The sequence below is a fragment of the Perognathus longimembris genome, chromosome 23, assembly GCF_023159225.1.
Source record: "Perognathus longimembris pacificus isolate PPM17 chromosome 23, ASM2315922v1, whole genome shotgun sequence".
Taxonomy (NCBI): domain Eukaryota; kingdom Metazoa; phylum Chordata; class Mammalia; order Rodentia; family Heteromyidae; genus Perognathus; species Perognathus longimembris.
Window position 1 is genome coordinate 5,112,624 of NC_063183.1, and position 11,635 is coordinate 5,124,258.

The following is an 11,635-nucleotide window of genomic DNA, read 5'->3' on the forward strand; positions in this document are numbered from 1 at the left end:
ACTGATCTATAAAGAAAATCAATGGGAGCAAATCAAACCCCAGAGCCTCTCCCCTTCCCCTGCCCCCCGACCCCCAATCCCAGCCTCGATGCACCATTTCTGACCCGCAGAGCTCCGGGCACCACTAGGGAAATGGTCCCTCCTCCATAGTTGACATATTTAGCCACAGGCTTTCAATGGATAGTTTTCATATACATTTCTCCACCCACCCCCATCCCTGCATTTGCTTAAGCAGCCATTCTTAAGGCTTTAAATAAGATGCACTTAGCTGAAAATTGCCCCTCACTGAGGAAACATGCTTTTCCAACTGAGAGATAATACAGTGCTGTATATTTTTGTGCTCAGAGGAAAGCGAGATGCTTATCAGAGACTCAGCGATTTCTCCATCCCAACACGGTCTAGAGGGATTTCTAGAACCGGGAGGAAGTCCTGAGAGACAGCGAGCAAACAGAGGGTATTTCTGGGGACAGATGTAAGAAGGAAGATGAGTAGCCAAACTAGGATGTCAGAATTATTGGCCTGATGATTCGGGAGAATGAAAAGAAAAATGCCAGGAGTGTCTATAATAAGGTCTATGCTTCTGAAACCCAAACTCTCCGAGATGTTTATGGATCTTGAAAACAGGAGCCATCTTTCCCCACATAAAAGTTCTATTTGGGAGTTTGCCGCTGCCTTCCCTCGTGTTACAATGGACACGCCACAAGAACCGAATTCTTCTTCATTGTATTCACTACCAAGAAGACAGCACAAAGCCAATGCTGGTGGCTCACACCTGCAATCCTAGCTACTGGAAGAGACTGAGCTCTGAAGATGAAGGTTCAAAGCCAGCCTGGGGAAAGAAAGTCCTGAGATTCCAGCAAAGTAGCTGGGGATATGGCCTAGTGGCAAGAGTGCTTGCCTCGTATACATGAGGCCCTGGGTTCAATTCCCCAGCACCACATATACAGAAAATGGCCAGAAGTGGTGCTGTGGCTCAAGTGGCAGAGTGCTAGCCTTGAGTAAAAAGAAGCCAGGGACAGTGCTCAGGCCCTGAGTCCAAGCCCCAGGACTGGCCAAAAAGAAAAAAAAAATTTTAAAAAAAAGCAGCCAAAAGCCAGAAGTAGAGCTGTGGTTCAAATGGCAGAGCACCAGCCTTGAGTGAAAAAGCTAAGGGGCAGTATATAGGCCCTGAGTTCAAGCTACAATACCAGCACACACACACACACACACACACACACACACACACACACACACACACACCTGTATTGTAAAAAGAAGTTTTCGCAGATCTAAGTTTGTTGAACCACACATGGTCTAGGCTTTCCAGCTTTGGCTGCCTTATGTTCTGGCTGCCAATACTCTGAATCAAAGATGGGGTGACACCTTCGCTTTGACTCAGGGCAAACATTTCAAGTCCCAGCTCTGTCATGTAACCCATCATTCACCCAATACTAGAAGATCCCAGTCCCCCTTCCTCCAGGAGGGCTAGTCCTGCCTGTGAGCTCCACAGGGGTGTGAGGGAAAGAGAGTCAATGGGGTCGCGGGTGAGCGGAGAGATCAAGGAGCAATGCTTGATTCAGGATTCAGACACTGGCCTCGACCCAGTGACATTTCTTCACTGCAGGGAAAACAAGGGAGGCCCCAGCTGTCCATGCTGAACAAATGCTCCATGTGCGGGTCCAACTCCTTGGGGAAAAGAAAACCCTGCCATCCTAGAAATGCTCTCTGCTCCTCAGACAGTTCTGTAGTAACTTCCCTGCACTGCATTTCTTGCTCCATAAAAGGAGGATTCTGAAATTAATTCTTGGCTCACAGAAGCAGAGGAGGAAGTGGCCAGGAGAGGGAGGGAGGGAATGAGTTAATTCATCGTAAGCCATTTAATATGTCTGTTGAGAGTTGATTTTTGTCAAATCTGGAGTTAGGACACTCCATCCACCATCTTATTGAATTACCCTGAAAAATAAAAATAGGAATCACATTGAGAATTTCCCCTTGGTTTTTATATCAGAGGAAATTGGATCCCAGAATGGTGAAATGAAAGGTTGTGGAGTAGCAGAAAGACTTTTCTTTTCAAAATCACAGATGCAGGAGGTGTGGAATGTGTGACTCACACCCTTGTCTGGGTGTAAAACCTTACCCATCACACCCCAATAACTCCCAAGAAGAGAATGGGCTGCGTGTTTGCGATGCAACTGGTAATCACAGATTGCCTTTGAGAGCTCACTTCCTTTCTCAGTCCAATTGGTACCCCCTGAGTAAAGCCGATTTCCCCAGGCATTATTTAGGAAGTTCACTCTGTTCCTGTTTGGGGCCATTTTCAATCCCCTAATATCTCACTGAGTCATCGTGAAATAAATAGTAGCAGCAGCTGGTTGTTAGACAGTGAAGCATAGATGCAACAGAACTCAATGTCTCTATTCTTCCTCCTCCATCACTTAATGCCCCAAACTTCTCTCTCTTAAATCTTCTTCCTGCTCTTTTCTCTCTCCCTATGCTCTGATCATTTGCCTCTGGCTTTGCACTTCCCAGTCCCATCCACGTCAGCTTTCAAGAATCAGCCCTCTCTTTTGCTCCTTGGCCCATTTGTTAATTGGGTTATTGATAGTTGGAGCAGCTTGTTTGTTGAACCCTTTGTCTACTCTGGATATTAGGCCTCTGTCAGATGGACAAACTTCTTCTCCCAGTTTGCAGGCTGTCTGTTTTAGTTTAGCAACTATGTCCTTTGCTGTGCAGAACATTTGAGCTTGATGCAATCCTATTTGTCAGTTCTCTCTCCCAATTTGCTGAGTCTTTGGAGTTCTACTCAAAAAGTTCCTGGCTCTGCCTGGAAGTTCTGTGTGTGTTTGTGTGTGTGTGTGTGTGTGTGTGTGTGTGTGTGTGTGTGTGTGTACACGCACCAATCCTGAGGCTTGAATTCAGGGCCTGAGCTTTTGTGCTCAAAGCTAGCACTCTACCACTTAAGCTGTAGTACCACTTCCAGCTTTTTGATGGTTAATTGGAGAGTCTCATGGACATTCCTGCCCAGCTTGGCTTTGAACCCTGATCCTCAGATCTAAGCCCCCTGAATAGCCAGGATTACAGGCATGAATCTCAAGCAACCAGCTGCCAGGAAGTTCTAACGCTTCTCCTACTTCCCATCATAGTTTCAAGGTTTCAGGTCTTCCGTTGAGATCTTTGATCCATTTTGAGTGGACGTTAGTACACGATGACGGACAGGGACTTTGCACCTGGATGTACACAGGGAGGGTTCCAGTGGTGTAACTCCTTGGAATACCTAACTTCCTGTCTAACAGAATGACTGCCAGGAGGCTGGAAGGTGTGCTGTCAGGGGTCAGTGGGGAATCAAGGGAAAGGAGTAGAGCAATAGAGAGGGGAAGGGTGGGGAAAGGTAGTCTTAATATTTAGTGTATGTATATGAAAACAGAACTAGTGAAACTGAGGGGAAGGGTGGGGTTGGGAGAGATGGGGAAAAGGATGGAAGAGGTGACACTGACTAAGATGCATTGTACTTGCAAACTGACATGTGGAATCAAAACCTCTTTGTATGACAACTTAAGGATAATATTTTAAATTAAATAAATACATAAACTCACTAAGAATCAATCGGTTCACTAAACCTACAAAGGGATAGCTCTGGGTCTTTCCTGCATTATCTCGGCCCATGTTGTGTCCTCCTTCTTTTGTTTTTTGGTCAATCCTGGGGCTTGGACTCAGGGTCTGGGCACTGTCCCTGGCTTCTTTTTGCTCAAGACTAGCACTCTGCCACTTGAGCCACAGCGCCACTTCTGGCCGTTTTCTGCATATGTGGTGCTGGGGAATTGAACCCAGGGCCTCATGTATAGGAGGCAAGCACTCTTGCCACTAGGCCATATACCCAGCCCCCGTCCTCCTTCTTAATGTCTAGGTTCAACCAGATCATTGTCACTCTGAGAAGACATGGCTGAGATCTGGCTGTTACTTCTTTTCCCCAGAAATATCTCCTTCTGAGCTGGTACTGGTGTCTCATGCCTGTCATCCTAGCTACTCAGGAGGCCAAGATCTGAGGATCATGGTTCAGGGCCAGCAAGGGCAGGAAAGTCTATGAGACTCTAATCTCCCATTAACTACTAGAAAACCAGAAGTGGTGCTGTGGCTCACAGTGGTAGAGTGCTAGCCTTGAGTGAAAGAGCTCAGAGACAGCTCCCAGGCCTGCCTAGCCCCAACTCTAAAGGAAGAAGAAATGGAGGGCCACATGTCTCGAGCATCTAACTTACAGATTTCCCTTTTTTGGTGACCTCACCCCATCCAGGAGACTTTCAATCATCAGCTCAATAGAAGGAAGAAAGTTTTCCCTGACGCCCAGAACATTCCCAGAGATGAGGAGTTCTGTGGGTAAAGTACAAGTTTGAAGCTCTAGACCAGGAAGTGGGGCAAGTGTGAATTTTTTTTTGCATTGTGTGAGAATACTTGTATTATAATTGTAAGGTAATACTTGCATTATAATTATAATAATTGTGAGATACTTTGGCACCCTACACTGCTCTATGATACCTCAATCCCTTTGTCTATCCCTCCAATTATCTTTGGAAGTACTGTTTAGCAAATCCTCAGTCTTTTCCAGTGGGTCCTTACTCAACAGATGCTGAATTTGACCACAGAGCATGTGTCAGTAGCAAAAGATCCTTAAATCTGCTTATGTGGTTAGACTTATCCCTTGTCCCCTTGCGCTCCTGTGGTCTACACTAAGACTTCAGCGACCATAGCCCCCACCTGAAATGGGCGGGGCCTGGCTGATTGACAACTTAAATCAGGCATGACTAGCAGAGCCCAGCCTTAGAACATACTCGCTCTATAATATTCCAAACCAGAATATTCTTACAAACCTGTGAGTACAAGAACACTTGTTAGAAGCCAATAAAAGCTATTTATGGGCCAACAAAGAGCTGTCATAAGCCAGTTTATTAGACAACATTATTTATTTTTAATGTATTTTCCTCCTCTATGAAACTGGGGGCCAAGGGAGGGCAGAGAGCTTCCCTCACAGACGAAGCTGCATTCCCCCAGGTGGCGGAGAGAGAGAGGGAAGGGACAACTCTGGCCCCAAAAGAAACATGCTCTTTACCTGCAACTGTAATCCCTCTGTACATCAACTTTATAATAACAAATTAAATTTTAAAGCTGTATTTCCTGTGTCCAACATGTAATTTGACAGGTGAAAATGCTCAGTGTTCGCCAGACAGAAAGGAAGGGAAGGGAAAGAAAGGAAGGGAAGAGAGGAGCAAAAGAGGGAGGGAAGAAAGGAAGGAAGGAAGGAAGGAAGGAAGGAAGGAAGGAAGGAAGGAAGGAAGGAAGGAAGGAAGGGAGGGAGGGAGGGAGGGAGGGAGGGAAGGAGGGAAGGAGGAAAGGTGGGAGAGAGGAAGGGGAAGAAAGGAAGAAAAGGAAGGAAGGAGGGAAAGGAAGAGAAGAATTAAGGAGGAAATTAGAAAAGATGGAAGGAAGGAAGGAAGGAAGGAAGGAAGGAAGGAAGGAAGGAAGGAAAGAAGGAAGGAAGGGAGGGAGGGAGGGAGGGAGGGAGGAATGAAAGGTGGGAGAGAGGAAGGGGAAGGAAGGAAGAAAGGGAAGGAGGAAGGGAAGGAGGGAGGGAAAGGAAGAAAAGAATGAGGGAGGGAAGTAGAAAAGAAGGAAGGAAGGAAGGAAGGAAGGAAGGAAGGAAGGAAGGAAAGAAGGAAGGAAGGGGGAGGAAAAGAAGGAAGGGATGGAAGAAGGGTAGGAAGGAGGGAGGAAGGAAGGAAGCTAGGATGGTGATCTTCTCAGTGAAGCACAAATGTCTTGGGTTGGCTCTTGAATTTGATGATAAAATCCCATACCAAAGGAAATGTCAGGAAAGATAGGAGAAGGAGCAATGAAATGCAGGGTCATTAGCAGGGTTGCCTATCAACTTGAACTCATTGCAGGAAGATGTGAGCTGGGCTGCCTCACCATTTGTGGCCACCCATGTCCAGTAGAGCTGACGGGACTCCTGACGGTGCCGGAACATTGATGGGTACCATGATATCTCCTCAGGATGAGAAGGAAAGCAATCCAGACATCTGGACAAAACCCACAGGAGAGATTCTTAGGGGATCCTTCTCTTTGATGACACACACCCCACTGCCTCTTTTCACCCTGCTTTGGGGGTAACGACAACCCATATGCAGAGGCAGAGTGGGAACCAGGGCAAGGAAATTTATGAGGGGAAAAAAAAGAAGGCTGTTGTGTTGAGAGTCAGATTTCACCTTTCTGTATGACTCAGTGTCACACGGTTCCTTAAACGTTCCCATCTGTAGAAACACCTTTCTCTTCTTATTTTCATTTTTTTCTGACACCAAGAAGTTGAGATTTTTGCTCTAACAGATTTTTTTTCCCAACTCCCAGGACTACACTTTCTCTAGGCTAGAAAAATGAAAAAATTAGAAGCGCCCTCACTTACATTAAAAACCCAATGATAATTATTCTGCCTTGAGCACATGGATCAGAAACTTTTATACCAATTATTTCCATGAGAGGTAGGAGGGAAGGAGGATGTGTGTGTGTGCCTTTTGTACAGATGAGGAAACTGAGGCTCAGAGAGGCAAGTGATTCTTTTTTTTTTTTTTTTTTTTTTTTTGGCCAGTCCTGGGCCTTGGACTCAGGGCCTGAGCACTGTCCCTGGCTTCTTCCCGCTCAAGGCTAGCACTCTGCCACTTGAGCCACAGCGCCACTTCTGGCCGTTTTCTGTATATGTGGTGCTGGGGAATCGAACCTAGGGCCTCGTGTATCCGAGGCAGGCACTCTTGCCACTAGGCTATATCCCCAGCCCCCAAGTGATTGATTCTTGGTCAACAAGGGACAGAATTAAAGTTCCTATGCAGATCTACTGGTTGAAGTTCATCCCATCTCTGGCTCCTCTTCCTTTTCATCAGGAAACCAAGAGATGCTCTTGCTTGTCCAAAGACGATGCTCTCTGGCAGAGAAAGTTGAAATTATTAGGAGCCCTATGAAACCTAGCTGTCCCCCAGCTCCATTTGGGGTCCCTGGGCACAGAGTTCTGTGCTCTGACATGCTTCCCATGTGGACAGTCCACCTTCTGCGTTGGAGATCCTGCCTTTTCTGCCTTCCAGGAAGTTTCAGAACCTGCAAAGGGCAGTGTGGGGGAGCGGGGGAGGGAAACAGAGAGGAGGAACACCAGTGAGGAGACACCACAGAATGGAGGAGTTAGCAAGGGAAAAAAAAAGATCATAGTGTTTGAGAGGAAAAAGATATAGAGATGACACGCAGACCCAAAGACAGACAGATACACGAAAGAAAGGGCAAGAGAGAGTAAGGAGACGGCCCCGAGGAGGTGGGCCTGGAAGGGTCGGTCGGGAGAGTCGGCCCTGGACGAGGCGGGCGGCGCGGCGGCGATGGAGGCCGGGCGGCCGCGGCCCGTGCTGCGCTCGGTGAACTCAGCGCGAGCCGTCCGCAGGGAGGTAACATCTTCTGCAACCGCAGCCCGCGGGGCGTGCTGCCCGTGTGGCTCAACTTCGACGGCGAGCCGGGCACGGGCCGCCGCATCCACGGCTACCGAGTGTACACCCTGAAGGAAGCGCTGCCTGCAGGTTGTGCGCAGCCTGGTGAAGCCCGGAGAACTACGGGAGGCTGGACATGGCCAGGTCACTCTGCGAGGACTTGGAGGACCGCCCAAACGTGGAGAAAGATCTGAAGCGGCTCACCCAGGAGCGCACATCGAAAACCAGCAGCTGGAAGAAGAGACCAGAGGATTTACTTTCAATTAGCATTCCTGCTCTCAGTGTTTGATGGCACTGGTGAGTCTTGGCCTAGAGGACTTAGCAACTATTGACTTACTCTTGGTAAAGTAAAATATGCTCCATTGCTAAAAAGAAAGTGAACTAACTCCGCGGGCTTGGGTTGTCCAGGGACAAACACCACCCAGTGTCACTGAATCCCTGCTCGCTTGAAGTGCTCACCAGGAAGAAACCTCGCGTGTCTGCCTCCTGTAGGACAGGCCATCTCAGCGGAAGGTGTTTGGGGGAGCCGCGCAGTAAGAACTACAGTGCGTTCTTCGGTTGCAAGGAATCGGGGCCCGAGCTTCTCACGGGTACAGTGCGGCTGGAGGACTTGGTGTCCTTGGTGCAAGGATGGGCCTTTCTGCTCCAGAGGCCAAGCCTCCCCTGTTGGGAGCAGTGCCTGTGGCCATGAATAAGAGCATTTGCTGGCCAAGAGAAGGCCGGCCCCAAAGTAAACAGACCTCCTCAAGGGAATCATTTTTCTAGTAAACTTTTTTCTAGTTTTCTAGGTCTCACACTTTGCTTAGTGCACTCCTTTAGCAATGCTGTTTTGTTTCCGTTTCTAAACCACACTAAGCTGATTGTAATGCTCAGAGTGTTTTTATAATGTGACATCAATATGGAAAGTACCAGAAAAGGGTCATCCAGTTTAATTCTGATAATTCAAGTGTTACTGTAGATGAGTATAAGCCAGATGTGGGTTGGGTTTTTTTGCAACAAAATTTCTCTTGGCTTTGCATTGTGATCCCCTACCTCCATCTCCCTGTGGTTCAACATTCGCATTAGCAGGAGCTGGGCTGCCCTCCACCCTTGGGCCAGTTATTCCTGGGTTACCTGGAATGTTTTACAGTCTTTTGAGTGGACACATTTTTTTCTTACAAGTTAGTCTGGAAGTTTGTGATTCAAATTCAGTATTTAACATCAGACATTGTATAAGTAAATAGTGTAGAAGAAAATAGCTGGGCACTGGAGGCTCACACCTGTAGAATCCTAGCTTCTCAGGAGGCCGAGATGGGAGGATCGAGACTCAAAGCCAGCCCGTCAGAAAAGTCTGTGAGACTCTTACCTCCAATTAACCAGCCAAAAGCTGGAAGTAGGGTGGTAGCTCAAAAGGTAGAGTGCTAGCCTTGAGCACAAAAGCTCAAGAACAGTACCCTGACCCTAAGTTTAAGTCCCAGCATAGGCAAAAACCAAACCAAACAAAAAACAAACCAGGCTGGGCATGGTGATGAGCCTACCTATTCTGAGAATGTAGGATCCTTGTCTAAGGTAGGCCTGGCAAAAGCATGAGACTGAATTTGAAAAATAAATGTAACAAAAGATTAGTGATATGGCTCAAGTGGTAGAATGCTAGCCTAGCAAGCAAGAGGACCTAAGTTCAAAGCCAGACCAGGCAGGAAAGTCCATGAGACTCTTATGTCCAGTTAGCTACCATAAATGCTGGAAGTGGTAGATTGCTAGCTTTGAGCAACAGTGACATGCCCAGGCCCTCAGTTCAAGCCCCAGGACTGGGGGGCGTGTGCACGTACACACACACGCGCACACACACACACGCTAAAGAAGGAGAACTGTGAGTCCAAAAGGTAGCCTGGGTTACATAGTGAAGCTCTGTATCAAACTCCTACCAGGAAAAAAAAAGGTACAACAGGAAAAACCTGTTTTTGTATTAAAACAAAATTTCCCATTTATCTGGTTAAAAATCTGTGGTTTCAATTGTGTTTTGTGTTAGCTAAGGGAGGTTGGGAACCTAGGGCAGGAGATAGATGCCTTTCACTTGGAATCCTGTGAATGTATGATGTGAATTGTTCTTAAGAAACTTCTGTTTCTTATTTTGAGGGCCTTTTGTATTTTAAAGCTTTTCTTTAACACATTAAATGGTGCTAAGTAAAAGAAAAAAAAGAGAGAGTAAGGAAAGGAGGAATAGAGAGTGGGGAAGAGAGAGAGAGAAGGAAAGACAGGAAAAGAGGAAGAAAGAAAGGGAGGGACTGGGAGAGGGAGAGGGGAGGGAGGGAGATGGGAAGGGAGCAAAAGGGGAAAAGCAAGCAGATCTACTTTCCACTTGTCAGAGTGACCTCAGAGCATCCCATGGTCAGGTTATCTCTTTGTGGACAGTGACAAACACCGCGGCATATGTTTGCTCTGCTTTTGATCAATGCTGAAGTCAGGTGCCTAAATTGGACTTGGTTCCCCAATTTCCAGCTTCCTGATAGGAAAGAGAAAATTGTGATTGCTAAGGGTCAGGGAGAGGAATTGTAGCCCAATTGTGCCACAAGATAGCCCTGGGCCTGGAGGACAGATTGTTTAAACCCGCTGCGCCCTGGCTCTCTTATATGGGTAATGGTAGATAATCGTGGCTTCCCCAAAGGCTTCTGGGAGCATTAATATCCACGGAGAATGACAGGCGCAAGTGTTGCTGCAAATGGCAGGACTGGCATTTTCTTGGGGGAGTCATGTGACTCTTCCCAGAGAGACAAGAAACGTCAAGATGGGGTTGTTCCCTTTGTATGTGGGGCTCCATGGGAGGAAGGCAGGGAGCCAACATTTCACCAAAGGTGGCCACATACTTTCTTTATACTCTGGCCACAGCGTGAACCTCTAGCCAATAATCACAGATGTTCAAGGCATTAACCTACCTGCACCTCTATACGTGCTTACACAATTCACAACAGCCAAGTTATAGAAACAGCCCAGATGTTCACTCAACAGGGCTGGGCTGTGTTTGGTTAGATAGGTGCTCAACACCTGTGTGGTCCAAGAATTGAACTCCCAAAGGGGAGGGGCATAGATCACAATGTTAATGACTCGATACATGCAGCCTGATGTCCCTTGCTCCTTGTCTTGATCTTCCTTGGGATGTGCAAAGAAAGCTGGTACCTCTGCATCCATTGTGTGGCTTTAAGGATAGTGAAATAGAAAACAAAATCCCCGGGATCACTTATGGAGCCATCAAACCAATCTTAAACTATTCTTATCTGGATCTCACCTTCTGTGTGTCTGTGTCTGTGTGCCAGTACTGGGACTTAACTCAGAGCTTCGGCATTGTCTCTGAGCTTTTTTGCTCAAGACTGGCACTCTACCACATGAGCCACAGCTTCACAATTGGCTTTTTGATGATTATTTGGAAATAAGAGTCTCACAGACTTGTCTTCCCAGGCTAGCTTCAAACCATGGTCCTCAGATTGCAGCCTCCTGAGTAGCTGGGATAACAGGCATGAGCCATGGGTGCCAGGCTGGGATTTCTTCAGTGGGAACCAGCATGCCTCCCCTTTGCTGAGGGCCCTGTCAGTCCTAGAGCCAGCCAGCTCCTGCTATTATCTTGGCCTCTGGAGGAGATTAGACACCTGTCTATCTGGAAGCCGGTTCCAAGGCCAGTGCTTGTAAACAGAGACCCTGTTTTCAACAGAACAATCTAGAAGAACCAGACAAGGTCAAGGGCAAAGGGCAAGGTGATGCAGGAATCCATGCATTTCTTGGCTACTGACTCACAGGTGCCAGAAGGCTGGGAGAGAAAGGGTGGGAGTGAAGTAAGGTCAAACTGGACAGTGGGAAGTCATGGAGGAGGATGGAGACCGCCCTGGTAGAGCAGCTCATTAGGACCCCACTGTGGTAGGTGGCTACTGTCCCATCCTAGACCCACTCAGATGCCCAGAACAATCAAGAAGGAAACATAATGATAGGGAGACCGCAATACAATAAAGGAGCCAAAGTGAACAGGAGAAGGGAAGGTGTGTCTCCTTCAGAAATCTTGCCATGTCTCCATGTGATCAGACAGGGTGCAGATCGACAAATCTCAACCTCTGAGGACCCTGGTCCCTTGGGAGAGGCTGGGAAAAGTGACTCCAGGATCCAATGGATCCCATGTGCACCCGGGC

General features: G+C 47.5%; 1 pseudogene; it reads left to right on the top strand.

Moving 5' to 3' along the window:
• Nucleotides 1-7,379: 7,379 nt before the first annotated feature.
• Nucleotides 7,380-8,460, top strand: LOC125340802 (annotated as a pseudogene).
• Nucleotides 8,461-11,635: the final 3,175 nt, after the last annotated feature.